Below are 16108 nucleotides of genomic sequence, written 5' to 3'. Positions count from 1 at the left end.
AAGTGCTTTCCAGTATGACTGTGTTCTGTAAGTCCCCGATCTCTCTCAGCTTCCCAGGTGTCTCTGGGACCATCTGTTTCAAGAGCATCTTATTTTTTTTTTTTGTAACATTCAGCATTTTACCAGTCCCCACAGACAGCACTCACCATGTCTTCCTATTGTCTTTGGCGACTCTAAATTTGCTGAGCTTGGCCGAGAGGGAGCAGGTCCCACAGGTGGGTGGGGGGTGGGGGGTGATCTCCTCTGCTGAACAGAGTCACAGCTTTCTGTAGATAAAACAAATTAATAAAGTATTGCTCAGTATCTGCTGTGTCTATAAATAACTGCACCTAACTACATCTCCATACTGCTATTCATTGCTTTACACAATTTGTTACCTTACCTTTTAAACTAAAATATAAAGATAAGCTTGGCTCCTATTCTCTTAAATCAGATACTGTAAGTTATCTTATGCTATGCTTGCAGTTGTAGAAATGCCTAGTTGGATGGGAAATGCCATATTGGAATTGATTGGGCTCATATCGGCTAAAAATAAATCGCTATAGTCTGCAAAAACTACAGTGACCCTCTGATCCTTACATCCATGTAATCTGTGCTACATTTTGGAATGGTCCTTTAAACTCCTTCAGTTGTCTCACTTAACTGAATGCTGTAATGTTAATCTTTACTCCATGTATCAGCTCTCCATAAATCCTACATTGCCTTATAATTGCCCACTACTTGTAAATATAAACAATGGTTTATGCAAAACAATGTACCTCTAAACTATCACTAAAGCAAGTCACACGTATATAGCTTATTTGTACACTGAAATTTAAAGTTGATATTTGTGTGCTACATGAAAAAACAGTCAGTATTTAACTTATGTGCAAAACAGAATACTAATTTGCACCCCTTGCATTGTAACATGGTTATGTCCAGGAGACTTAAATAAGAAATTTCTTAAGTTAAGATCCTTAATGAATCAGACCCAATGTGATCTCTCCCCAATGAGTTGATAGATAAGACAACTGTCTCAGGCTTTGTGTTGCCCAGATGTTATTTCTTTTACAAAATTCCTGCTTTAAACCATCCTCCAGTTGCTTCTAAACTTTTCTCACCAGCTTCCTGCACTCACTAGGTACACATTGGAGTTTTTTCAGACAATTTCGGGCCTGATAATCGACCGCCCGACCACACATCGCAGTATCGTGTATACTCACACGATGAAGTCCTCAATCTTGAACAGTGGAATAAATACATTTACAGTAATTGCTCCACATCAGACAGGACAATTGAGGCACATCTCCGATCAAGATTGCTGCCTGGCGCCATCTCTGTGTGCCCCACAATTCCTCAGTAATCCTCCCACCTGTCTCCACTCAAGGAAATCCTGAAAATAGGGTTATTTGAGAATGAGAGTTGATAAACCTGACCTCTGCTAATAATATGATTAGAAACAGGAGCTTATGACTGTTTTACTGCCTTTGGCATCCTAAAATATCACAATGTGACCTTAGTAGACTAAACAAATGTCATGCCTCATTTAAGGCCTGATATTTGTAAAGATGTGGGAGCCATAGATGAGATACATAATCACATGTTTGCTTAGGATATGATAGAAAACAAAAAAAACTGCTACAAATTCAATTCATACCTAGTGTAAGTGCGAATTTCTTATTCACAACAATTTATTTTTAACATTCTATTATTTTTATTATACTTAACCATATCTGAGACCAAGTGGTGAGAAACTAATGATTTCACACTTTAGGGCCAAAACGAATCCTCTACCACTTTGCTTTCCTCTAGCTCTCTCTTGTTTCCCTGGCATACTTCAACCAAAGTTCATAAAATCATGTAGACTTCATTGTATAGGTATGTGATCTAACCATATGTTTTATTGATTCAAGATGAACGCATTGGCAGATTATAATATGGATGGATGGAGTGACTGCCCTTGGTACAGTGCAGTAGGGGGGCCCGCGGACCCTGAAAAACAGATGAGACACCGTAGCTGTAGCTTGCAGAGCTGTAACGTAAAATTTTAGTGCCTGGGGCAAGAAGGAAAACTTGGCCCCCCCTAGCCCGCAATTCTAACCAAATGAACTTAAAATATTCATAAACTGAACCCCCTTCAGTGTCCCTGGTGGCCTGAATCCTTAAAGAACCCGAACATCCATCCTACACTACATTACGATACAGTTAAATCAATGTGGTGATGTAGGGCCTGATTCATTAAGGATCTTAACTTAAGAAACTTATTATTTCAGTCTCCTGGACAAAACCATGTTACAATGCAAGGGGTACAAATTAGTATTCTGTTTTGCACATAAGTTAAATACTGACTGTTTTTTCATGTAACACACAAATATCAACTTTAAATTTCAGTGTACAAATAAGCTATCAAGTATTTGTGTGCTACATGAAAAAACAGTCAGTATTTAACTTATGTGCAAAACAGAACACTCATTTGCACCCCTTGCATTGTAACATGGTTTTGTCCAGGAGACTGAAATAAGAAGTTTCTTAAGTTACGATCCTTAATGAATCAGGCCCATAGTCACCAGCTCATATTTAAAAAAGGCAATGTATTTAAAGGCAAACCTTCCTCACCTGAATCAGCTCACCTACATCACTACCCTCTCCCAGATTTTTTTAATATTTTAGAATGGTAATATACTATTTTTCATCCTCACAAAGACAACTTAGTGAAAAGCTATAACCTTTAGAACCTGTTGTCAAACAACTTTCAGCTACTCAATGGTCATCGAGGTAGGAAGCAGTGACAGTTCTGTTCTAGAGGTTCAATGAAATGTATGAAATGTTAGACTTCATGGCAACTGACATGAACTACATTGCAAAAAATGAAGCTGAAGGTATCCTTGAAAAAATGTAGGTGACCCAGATTATGCTGTTCGAAATGTTTTTTGGAACAATATCACAGGACCAACGTTTCTTAGTAAGAGGCCGGGTTGAATCTGAATACAGCTGCGTCTGTATTCAGATTCAACGGGAGCAGTTTGAGTCATTTGAAATGTAAACCATGAAACCACACAATCATCATCATCTATTTATTTATATAGCGCCTCTAATTCCGCAGCGCTCTACAGAAAACTCATTCACATCAGTCCCTGCCCCATTGGAGTTTACAATCTAAATCCCATAACATAGACACACACAGGCCGAGAGAAACTAAGGGCAATTTATTAGCAGCCAATTAACCTACCAGTATGTTTTTGGAGTGTGGGAGGAAACCGGAGCACCCAGAGGAAACCCACACAAACACGGGGAGAATATACAAACTCCTCACAGACAAGGCCATGGTCGGGTGAACTCATGACCCCAGTGCTGTAAGGCAGAAGTGCTAACCACTAAGCCACCAATCCCCGCTATAATGAAGGTGAGAAAGACAATGTTCTCACCAGTGGTTGAAGTGGGCTGGTATACAGAGGTATTCCATACGTCATTCCTTCTACTGCTTTAATTGTAAAACTATCAAATTCTATTGACTCACATTTTCATTCCTTTACTTCTAAATTTCCACTTTGACCACTGGTTCTCACAACAAAAGAGAAATTCATAGATCACCTACTTAGTGGTTTATTGCAGCATCTAGAAGTCGACAAAGAAGTAAAATCTACATTTGGATTTCTGTCCGACTTCTAATTTTTCATCTCGTGAGATCAAGAAAGCTGCTGAAAATCTGGTGTATGAAATCATTTGGTTTTCTAGCTCTCTGACAGCATTTTCAGTAGATCATGCATCATTGTTCTGTAGAAAAGAAACCACACTACCAAAACTCTGGATGTTCTTTATTCTCCATAAGAAAGGACTCACCCAAGCGGTTTCTAATTGGAAATAATACTTCTTCAAATGTGTTTAACTATGATCGTTTCACGTTGCAGTGAAAGAATGAGATAAGAAGCCACATGAGACAAAATAGGTTGAACTTCTACAATAAGCAGAGAATATGAGTTTTTAAGAGATCACGACTGAGTATAGTCACAAAATCTAAATCCTTGAAACACTTTAATTCCAAGCTATAGTCACGTTTGCTGTTAATACAGAACTACACCCATTAGTAAATTGCATTTCAGTTTATATAAGACTTTTTTTCATATTTTGTCTATTGTCTATTGACCCTTGAAATTCAAGAGAAAGGGTATTAAACATCTGTTGCCTTTTGTTTGTGCCACGATCTGATATGTTGGGTACTATGTAGCTTCCTTAAACTTGTATTGTGCCTGTACATTTGTTTTTAGGCTAAGCAGCAATGCTAAAGGGTAGATTTACTAATCATCGTATTTGGTGGCGGTTTTAAACCGCCTTACATCACTGACGGGTTAGTGCTTCAAACCTCTGAATTTACTATTTAAAGTTTTGAGGCTGCAATGTTAAATGGCTGGTGATGTGTGGCGGATTGAAATCAGTTAAACCATACTTGCCAACAGGAGACTCCAAAATCCGAGTAGGTCTCCTATACTCCCTTAATGACGCAATTCGCATAATTTTGGCCCCGCCCCTGCGCCAAAATTACGTTTTTGTAGCTGGGGCTAGGCCAAAATGGCGAGGCTGATCGCGTTCCACCCCCTCCTGCCCTCCCGACACGCCCCCCCTGACCGGGATCTCCTGGACTTTTAATTATTAAAGTTGGCGAGTATGAGTTAGACAGCAGTCGATTTAGCGTCATCAAACCCGCCAGCTCAAACATGCTGTTTGAGCTATCTTGCCATTGAGAACATAAGAAGTGGCACCTTTGACTTATGAATTATGGGGACAATCATTATTTATTGGTTAAGGGGCAAAATTAATTTAAAATACACGTATGGGGCAAATTTTATTTTTAATTATATTAGAGGGCAATATTATTGTATTATTATATTATTACGGGCAATATATAGCATGGATTTTGAGCAATTCCGCCTCTCACAACCAGCTCTTTTGGTTTGGTTTGGTGTTTCTGGTGGTTTTCCCGGCAGTTCGTCAAACAGCAGCTTGATATATTATCATGTTTAAAATGAAGATGGTGATTTGCAAAGTGGTGCTTTGTTAAACTGTGGTTTTCAGACGTCTTACTGGCAACTTGGCAAATCCGTCAGTTTTGAAACCACAAGAAAAACTGCTGAAAACCGGCAGATTAAGTAAATTGTCCTTTAGTAAATCTACCCCCAAGTTTTTAAGAAAATGTTGGTAAGTATTCTGGGAAAGTGATCAATTTGGAGGTCCTGTCTCTATGGGCTATATTTACTAAACTACAGGTTTGAAAAAGTGGAGATGTTGCCTATAGCAACCAATCAGATTCTAGTTATCATTTATATAGTGCATTCTACAAAATGACAGCTAGAGTCTGATTGGTTGCTATAGGCAACATCTCCACTTTTTCAAACCCACAGTTTTGTAAATATACCCCCAGGCGTGATATTTATTCATCTACTGTATCTTAATGGACATTAGGGAATAGAAAAATATTGAAACATTTTCACTGGAAATATAAATTGTTTTAAATAAACCATAAAAGCAACATTCCCCTTTTTTTCCAATATCTAATTGAGTACCTTTCAAGCATGCATATGATACTAATTTTTCTTAGCTGACCTTCTACAAAAATCTCCTTTTTAAAATCTCTCTGAAAAATATGTCTGCCAGTTACACCGACATGTCATGTAAAGGCAGAGAGAGGAGAAGGAGGGTGAGGATTTAACAACACTCAGAGCTCAGAGGGACGTTCCAAAGCTCTCTGCTCATTACATCATGACACTTTGCAGAATTATAAATTATTTGAAAACATTAAAAGGATCCTGAAGAAACAAACCAGTGAAAAATGGTAAATTCAAATATTCTTCTTATAGCCTGCCACATGTTAAAAACACACACCCCATTGTTTCATGGGATTGCTGCTTAAACCTGTACCAAGCAAATGAAGTGTGATTTAACAATTAGGAGAGTTCAAACTAACACTAACATTTACTGACCATTATTGCTTGAAAACATGTTTCCTTAATCCCTTATACATTCTACATGATGTGTTGTGGTGTGTAGTACTGTGCGGAAATATGTGCAGCATCAGGTGATCAAGCCTTGAGACAGGAATGGAATACCCACTGGGCTTACTATGTACGTGCCCAGGGATTCTTGGTAAGTAATTATAAGGGTCACATCAACCACTATACGTCACTAGTCCTATAGGGGCCCATATTGTGAGCCCAGTAGTGACATGATATGAGGGAAAACAATGGACTGCGTGTGTATGGTCATGCGTGTTATGTGTATGAGGGGGAGGCTGTTTTGGGAATGTGGTTGATGAACATTGTGCTATAAAAAGATCTTGTGTCTGGGGGCCTGATCACTGCATGTAGAATGGTAGAATAAAGGTGTGTGCCCAGTCTCTGGAAGTGCACAACTTTAACACATTGTGGAACATGGGTGTCATGGTGTGCATTGTGGTGTGCATTGTGGTGTGCATTGTGGTGTGCATTGACACGTTTTAAGTCACAGAAACACCCGGACACCTAGAATATCCAGTGCACACTGTATGCAATCTAGGCTATAGTATATTTCATCTTCTACACATGATGAAGACCCCCCTCCCAAAAAAAACTCCATTAAGGTTGACATGTGCACCAACCTTTTTAGTTTGTAGTATATGAATTGCTGGCAGGTATGCTAGAAAAAATGGAACATTGTTTTACTGCTAGCAGAGTTCAGATAGACTTAAGCGTTGGCATCTTAAAACTTCTTTTATAACATGGGCACCCTTTTTACAATGTTCAGCTATGGTTAAAAGGATCTATCATATAATTGTTCTTCCCTTACAAAATGACGGTTTAATGAATTTGGTCCTCAGAGGATCGCTGTAGTGTTAACACCATACTGAAGTCCAGGGAACATTGTTTTCTCTTGAACCCCTTCAGAGGGCAGCTGAAGAGTGAAATCACTGTTATATACATGGAAGTCTGAGACAAGGAAATAGCAGCCAGCTACTGCCATCTAGAGGCTCAATTTAATATTACACTTACATATAGTGATTAAAAGTATCGACTGTAGAGTGACTACATAGTCTCAGACAAATATCATAGCGTCACTAAAGCTTCACAATAGCAATTGCTGCAGTTTTATATTAGTATAGAGGCAAACTGACCCTGGGGAAATCTCTTTCCCCATATAAAAACAATAGTGAACTCCATATCGGATTAATTTCCTATGGCCACTCAATAATCTAATCATGTTTAGAAACAATTGTTATTCATTTGTCTACTAGGTTATCGTTGCAAAATAACATTTACTTATCAACTTCTCTGGATCACTAAAGGTTAACTGTTATGCAACATTGTTCAACAAAGGGAATAAACTAATAATGATAAGTATATTATTTTATTAAAATGCTGTTTTTCTACCCACCACAATTCTTATTTCTATTTCTAAGAAATCATTTTGGAAGTACTTAAATAATGCAGCAAAAGCTGTCATTCCGGTACTCTGGTAATCTGACATATCCCCTCCATATCTGAGTTGTTCAGTAAAATAGACTTCTGTATAGATATGGAGGAGCTGATCTTGTCAGCTTGGGACATGGTCATCATCATCATCATCACCATTTATTTATATAGCCCACTGATTCTGCAGGGCTGTACAGAGAACTCACTCACATCAGTCCCAGCCCCATTGGAGCTTACAGTTTAAATTCCCTAACATACACAGACAGACAGACAGAGTAGGGTCAATTTTGATAGCAGCCTACTAGTATGTTTTTGGAGTGTGGGAGGAAACCGGAGCACCCGGAGGAAACCCACGCAATCACAGGAAGAACATACAAACTCCACACAGATAAGGCCATGGTCGGGAATTGAACTCATGACCCCAGCGCTGTGAGGCAGAAGTGCTAATCACTTAGCCACCGTGCTGCCCTTATGATCACTTTATGGTCACCAAATTTACTGCTTCTTGGCTAATTTGTCTGACGTTTAAAGAAACCGATGTCTATTGCTCAAATCTAAGCTCCTCCGCCAATCACAACCTTACACAACAGAAAGTTAAATTATTCTTTTATAGTGTTTAATCGATCTTTTACACTTGTTACCTGGCTATAAGCTACGGTTCTCCCACAACCTTCTCCACATAGTCTCTTTTTAATGATATGTCTTTTGCTAAGAGACCTTCCTCCCCCTCCTTCCCTTTCCCTCGTACCCTACTTCCCCTCCTGGTTTTTATAGATAACATATATTATTTTTGTTTTTGTCATATTATTCACGCAAAGGTTAAATTATAGATAATTATCTAAAAGTACCTGTTTATTTGATGTACGACAAGCAATAAATAAAGGATACATAAAAAAAAAAGGTCGCTCTTTAACTTAAATCTATTTAAATTAAAAAGTTTACTCTTTCTTTTGGTACTTGTTAGGTTAGGCAGCTCACCAGCACTGCGTCATTTCTCCTACTTGAACCGCTGATTTTAAATCTTCTGCTCCGCCAAACTCCTCCCCTCTGCATGCGCAAACTGCTGCTCATCCTTCATCTTGTTCCGCAAACCTAAGTCATCTGCCAGAAATATAGCATTTGTGAAAATCAAGAGTCCAAAGTTAATTTTGCACTGTGTAATGGACTTCCCCTATATTTTTGCAATGATCTCTAATGAGTTTAGTTAGATATTCACTATATAAGGACCATTTCAGATATTCCTATTTGTATGTTTTGAATTTTTGTTGGTATGCTGGCTCATTGACTTTCTCCTGTACTTTTTGGTTAGCTTTTAATTATATGCTAATTAATGGCACAGGTCTTCAACAATAATTGAATAAGTGACAGCTCCTCTAGAGGGATTAAGTAGACACTGAATCTTTATATTTTTTAATATGTGCAGAAGGGTGAACATACGCTGCATGACACTTTGTTATACTATGAAGGGATCTGTGGTAGACAAGTAATATGGAACTTGAACTCTAATTTGTGTTTTCCATGTGTTTATTCATTTTATTTAATATGACACTATAATGTGAGTAAAGGATGAACATGGGGGATCATTGGTGTGGCCAATTGTGCACCAGGGTTTTGCTTTGGAATTTTAGAAGGATGGATATGTGAATACTGCACATACTTGCTTGTAGAGTTTCGCTTATTATCTTGGGGTACCCTTGCTGGTAAAGGGGTTGGCTACTTTTGGTTAGGAAGTGATTCTGAAATAAGCCAGCACCTGCTAGTATATGGAAGAAGCTGATTGGATAGGAGGGCTGCACTTTGCACTCTTCTTACTACTTTTGGACAGCCCTTTGTTGATTAAACTTCCTTCCCATGGGCAGCACGGTGGCTTAGTGGTTAGCACTTCTGACTCACAGCGGTGAGGTCATGAGTTCAATTCCTGTCCATGACCTTATCTGTGTGGAGTTTGTATGTTCTCCCCATGTTTGCGTGGGTTTCCTCCGGGTGCTCCGGTTTTCTCCCACACTCCAAAAACATACTAGTAGGTTAATTGGCTGCTATCAAAATTGACCCTAGTCTCTCTCTCTATGTCTGTGTGTGTATGTTAGGGTATTTAGACTGTAAGCTCCAATGGGGCAGGGACTGTTGTGAATGAGTTCTCTGTACAGCGCTGTGTAATTAGTGGCGCTATATAAATAAATGGTGATGATGATGATACCAAATAAAGCACCCAAAACCGCCCTGGGGAAACTCTCCTCTTGTTACCAAGACCTGCTGTGGCACCTGGCATTGGAGGACTAAGTCTGCCTATAGCTTACAATAGACTTTTATGTAAACACTCCCATACGACACTATTGTCAGGGGAGGGCTGGCAAATGTTTGCCCTTGGGGGGGGGGGCTATTTTAAAGGACAAAACAAAAAATTCAGGTAGCCCAGTGACCTACCCCAAGGTACTCCACTATGGGCCCAAACCCGTAAAAACGTATTATCTGTTATATAGTAAGTAGGTTTTTTATTATTATTGCTTTTATAGGAATCGTTATTGTGGCTTTGTTTAAAACTATGTCGGCTTTCCCATAGCCGTTAACCCGTACCCCGCCCATTTGAGGTGCATTCAACCCAGCCTAGATGATAATGGAATACTTCATTAAGTATATTGAATGCCTTTCTTACCAATAATTAGAATGCATAATTGGGGAGGATTATTTAGGTACTAAATCCAATTTGAATACACGGGGTCAGGAAGGATTACCGCCATCCCCAACTGCAAACATATCTGTACTTGGCACCCTCCTCTCTCTCCCCTTCCAATGAATTTTGCCCCCTGACACTCTACCCTGTTTAAAACTTATACAAAATAAAACCAAATTATATAGAGTTTTTCATGGTACAGTTTTTTATTCATTAACACTGAAAAACTGAAATTGGAATACTAAACACAATGTTCCCCAAGAAAAATAGAAAAATTAAGCCCTTCATTCTAATATTCTAATTAGCGTTATGTTGTTTTAGTACAACTGATATCCTGCTTGTCTGTGTGTTGTGAAGAAGGTGCTCAATAGGTGCTCAAACGCACCTAAAATGCCTATATGGAAATGAAAATTACCTAAATTTCATTTAACAAATGTCTCTATAAAGGATACTAAGTTATGAACATTCTAATAAAAAGAGAAATGTTGGGAATTGGTGTATGTAAATGGACTGGGTGTAAGATTTCATCGCACCACTTATTCTGAACAGTACCTCCACCCAAATCTTGACATTTTACTTCTAGATAGTGTCTGGGACCACAAACACCAAGGGATGACTTGGAGGACCCCTTGCCCACCACTATAACTATGACCACAATCATAAAAACTTTAGCAGGACCTAAGAATGGTGTAGAAGCCACCTCAGCACATTTTTTTAAATAAGGATTGGGAAGCAACTACTACTACTACTACTACTACTGGTAAATATATTTTTAAAAACAATTCAACATATAATAATAAAGGCAAGAATTCTTTAAATATTAGAAAACTAACAGTTTGCATAGCAACTCAGATAATTTCCCTTGCACTACTACCTTTACCTCTCACTTAGTGCCTATAGATGAGGTACCTCTGGGACTCTAATTACTCCAGCTGGTTTGATTGTACAATAGTCTACATCAGTACTTCCCTTTGCATTTTAACCTTTTACACATGTTATGCAATAATTTCACAGTATTTACACAGTTCACATTACATTGTACTACCCACAAACCCTTTGAACATGTAAATGCACAATAATTATTTTAGCTCTGTTGTACGTGCATACTGGTGGTCTGTGATCCTTCACAGTATATACATATGCGTAAACTAGGCAGGTAGTCCTGAAGTTGGACACAGTAATCGGTAAACAGTTAAATCCCTGGCGGTCCAATTATCACTCTTTTCTAGAAACAAAAGCACAGTTGAATGCTCTCAATCTATGCAGGTGAGAAACTTGAATTTGAACGCAGTGACTTGAATAAATGTTGTGTAATAACACATAGCAAGTAACATGATAGATCACTTGACTCTTGAATAATTTTAGCTACTGATAGCAAATAACACTTCCTTCTCTTTAATCTCAAAATGGCTGCTCCACATGGGCTGAATTATATTCACACAAAATGGTGGGTGGCAAACTCACTTCTCTCTGGTCAGCAGCTTTATTTATCCTGTAGTTTTACAACTTCTGTCATCAGTAGCAATTTGTTAGCTCAGCAAACATCTATATCACTTGAAGTTGCTCAAACTTAGTCTTTCACACCTAATCACCCTTTCTATCTAATCTCTATTACACTTGCAAAAGATATCTCAGTCCAGCACTAGCAAAAGGGCATTGCACAAATCCACATCTTCAGGACTCCCCACACTATCCCTAATCTCTTCACTCTAAGGGGTATAGTCAATAAACTGCGGGTTTGAAAAAACTGCAGATGTTGCCTATAGCAACCAATCTGATGTACTAAATAAATCATAATTAAAATCTGATCGGTTGCTATAGGCAACATCTCCACTTTTCCAAACCTGCAGTTTAGTAAATATACCCCTTTGAGTATTATCTCACTTTACCAGAAAATAAGTAATATAACCAGCTATATTTAACTGCAATTCCTCCACTGCAAACTCCAACCTTGTTTGAGCTCTCTTTCAATGGCTGCTGTCTTCCACTCCCAAATGACAACTTCAGGCTTCTGTTTTTTCTCTCTTCAGAGTATCTCTCTCTCTCTCTCTCTCTATGCTCTCTGCTGTCTATCTTTGCTTTAGTTCCATTTTCTCTCCTCTCACAAATTTGGTGTCTTCCTACCTCAGCTTCTCCTTCACCCACATGTCCCTCAGGTTTCTCCTCATTCCCTTTGACTCCGCCCCCCTTTTTTTCTCTCCCTTTTAGCTGGCAGATACAGTGGGCTGGCTTAAATTCTCCTCTGGCATCTCCCCAGCAGCAGCGGAGCTTGCTGGGGGATGTAGTTTTTCTTCTATCTTGGTGCATGCACAGTTGCACAGCTGCACAGCAGCACCTGCATCACAGATATAGATATATATATATATATATATATATATATATATATATATAGAAAGTACTGCAAAAAAGCACATGGAAAGTGCCATAGGTGCAGCTTAATTGTAAACACATATAAAAATACTCAAGTGGTATTTTAGACTGCCAAGAGACAGATGATGGTTGCATGCACTGTCTAATATATAATATTGAAAAGTGTAGACTAGTGCTTTCCTTTACTACAATTATTAGGCAGCTGTTACATAACACCTTATAAAGACAATTACCTTATTCTATATGAAATTATGTGTGGGTATAGCAGTTATCCATACTGTTATCAAGGTCGTTACCTTACAAAGACTATTACTTTATCCTATATGAAATTATGTGTGGGTATAACAGTTATCCATGCTGTTATAAATGTCATGTATAATAGTCAATCATATTAAATTATAGTGGTTCCCTATAAGCATAGGGCTGCTGGGTACGGGAACAGGACAAATTCCTTTTGCAGACTAGCAGAGAAAGAAGGGCGTGCAAAGTCCAAGAGGAATTACTCAGGTACAACTGTATAAACATAGTTACTGTGGAACTATGGTTGAACTGTAGTACTTTTAGACATTGTATGGACTTTTGATTCTGCAGTCATTTTTGTGTTAAAGAAAGCATTAATTCTATAGAACACATATCTGTCATTCCTACCCAACAGGGATGTAGTTTAAATATAGCATTTCAGAGAATGTGATTAACCCCCAGCCCCCCTTCCCCTCCCCTCCTACCCCAACTGGAAGTCACAGTTTTGCACTGTTTACCCAGTATAATGCTGGCCCTGTGAAGTGCCCAAAACCCCTTAGTGTTGGAGTTTAAATCAGGTGAATCTTATCCCCACTCTGTCCAAAAGCATATTCTTGAGAGATGATCTTCTGCTGATCACAAGTGTAGAGTTCAGCAACTCTTTTCAGACACTAATGGTAAAAGAACAAACAAGAGCGCAACATTTCACTGTGAGCAGTACTGTTTCTTTGGAACACCTTTCTTGAAGTGTTAAGATTTACACACCTAAGTCTGGTATCACTGGTATATAGGAGTCTCTTACATAGTGTCTTTTCCATGGGTCTATGATGGAGGCCTCTGTAGGTAAAGCTACAATTTGAAGCAGAATACTGGGATACCATGTTACATAGCTCTACCATGCCGGTGAACATGTAAAGGGTCCTAGCTGGACTCAAAGGTTCAACCTTTCTAGAATTACCAACATGACCACAAGGTTCTCTGTGACCACAAAGCCTGCACACCTGCCAAAGAGAAACAAGAATATCAAGAAGAACACGAAGCAAGTGTGTACAGTACGTTTAGATGGGATAAGACACCTTGACCACACCTGTCACTGTTGTCTTGGTTGCGGTAGCCTGGGATCTGGTACTAACAGGTGTCCATCACAGAAATGCTTCCTGCATATATACCTTGCTCACACAAGTGTGTGGGCAGAACCAGGAGCGAACGCCGCATTGAACAGATTTACTCATCGTGAACTGTCCTTGCTCTACTTGAATGAAGTTCACCACCTAGATTGTTTCATCTGTAACAGCTACACATTTCCTCCCACAGGAAGCTAAACTTCCTACTTAAGTAGTGTATACCACTAGAAAGTGTACACTATCACTATGTGACTGAGGGTTCAATAAAGGCCCTATGTGTACTATGCACACTTGGCAATAGTGTACACTGAAGGGGCAGGAAAACTATGCCTAGGGCGTGGTCCCAAGAACAAGGCACCAAATGGACCACACACAAATCTCCTTGGTTTCTACTGAAGCTCTTTGGTATCTAGTGGAGCTTAGCTGGTGGTCCAAAAGATAAGGGGAGACAACAGGGCACCAGCCTGGAGGTCAAGGGTGAAAAGAAGGTGGAAACTGCTGATGTATCACAGGCCTTGAGACTGAATAGAGGGACATGGACCTAGTGCCTGACTTACTGCTGTAACAGGTCTAAGGCCTATCTAAATCATGTCACAGACCTAAGGCATGAATTTTCCTGGTGCCCATGGGCCCAGCGCCTAAATTGATGGGTGCCACAGACCTAGTGCACAAATTTATGTGTGCCCATGGACCCAGCACCCCAATTCTGTATTAGGAGTGCCTGAAGCCTTACCTGAACTGACTGCTTTCTTTGGCAGCAGGAGGAACTGTGAAACTCTTTTCCTTCCCTCGTCCGCTGTTCACCCATGGTTTCTCCGCTGGTCTGTTGGCTTGGTTCCAGGGCTCTTTCCTCTACCTCACTGGCCGTCACAGTCCTCAATACTCTGCTGCAGTCTTCTATCTTTGGCTGGTGACTATTCTCAATTTGGGAGCTCTCCACTGCTCCCTCTTTGTTGTCAGACTGCAAGCAACCACTGGCATTGGCCAGTTATAAAGCCACAGCAAGAGAGCGGGGTGATTATGCAACACGACCCAGACTGGTTATACACTGTGCGCTGATTCACAATACCTGCAGTGAGTTAGCTTCTTATTTGGATGCAGTGATTCTTTACAGATCCACTTGGTCAAGGGCCAGAGTAGGTCGCGGCTGCCAAGAGCCTAACTGTCCAACGTTGGCGAGCAAGTAAGAGGTCCTCTTCTCCCGGGCACCTCTTCACAATTGTACAATATTTCACATAAGTTCACTAATGTTGTAGCAACTTTGTTGGAAAGTGACATATATTTGTCAAAATATAATGGTCAAATTAATCAATCATACAAAATAACATGACCTCAGTATAGGTCTAGCAGTCTCAGAATTACTGTGGTGACAATACCAGGGAGGTTTGGTTCTAAATTCGTTATATATGATGAATTTTAAGTCACTTCATCCTTTAAAAGTTTTCTATAAGAGACTCAACCCCCATCTCTCCACCTCTGCAGAAGTTCACTCACCTCTTTATTCTCTCCATCGAACAGCACCTGTTCCCAGAGCCACCTTGGTCCCAGAATCGACTATGCAGAAAGACTTCCAGCTCCTTTAAGTGTGGGGGATCTCTGCGTACAGTCACACCAGGGAATAAGGTGTCGCCAGGGAGTTAATATAGCAGAGTCTTGGCCACCCCCCCTAAATATAGGGGGTGGGGCCCACAAGCAGTGCCGCCAACAGGAGATTTCACTGGTACCCGGGGGGGGGGGGGGAAGGGGGGGGGGGCAGTCAGACCCTGGTATCATGAGTCTGCATTCTTGGAAAGTAAACATTAAAGAGCACCTGTCACCTATACATAGTCTGACTCATTTATACAGCACAGATTCTGTGATCGCACATGACCATTATCTTTCTGTTGGCTGCTTCTTGGAAAGCTTTGTTGTAGTCGTTCCATTAGTCTCATGTATATGCAAATACTATGTATAGGTGAGTTTACATTAATGCTAATGAAAATACATATTATATGCACACAATATGCATGCTTAACAACACAAAGTGCACCAGTACTATATTTATCTATCTATCTATCTATCTATCTATCTATCTATCTATCTATTTATCTATCTATCTATCTATCTCCATGGACAGAATGATTCTATTTACCAGAGCCTAATGCGTTTTATAATTGTTTTGAAAACAGATTTTGTTCGGTCCCACGATGGCACCATCATTGTAAATTAAAGCATAATTAGCCTCTTCCCTTTTTATATTCATTAACTCTCCGGCGTTAATGATGCGGAGGGATGGAACGAGAAAG

The sequence above is a fragment of the Mixophyes fleayi genome, chromosome 9 (assembly GCF_038048845.1).
Source record: "Mixophyes fleayi isolate aMixFle1 chromosome 9, aMixFle1.hap1, whole genome shotgun sequence".
Taxonomy (NCBI): Eukaryota; Metazoa; Chordata; class Amphibia; order Anura; family Limnodynastidae; genus Mixophyes; species Mixophyes fleayi.
The sequence above is the reverse complement of the archived record's forward strand: the minus strand, read 5'-3'. Positions refer to the sequence as shown.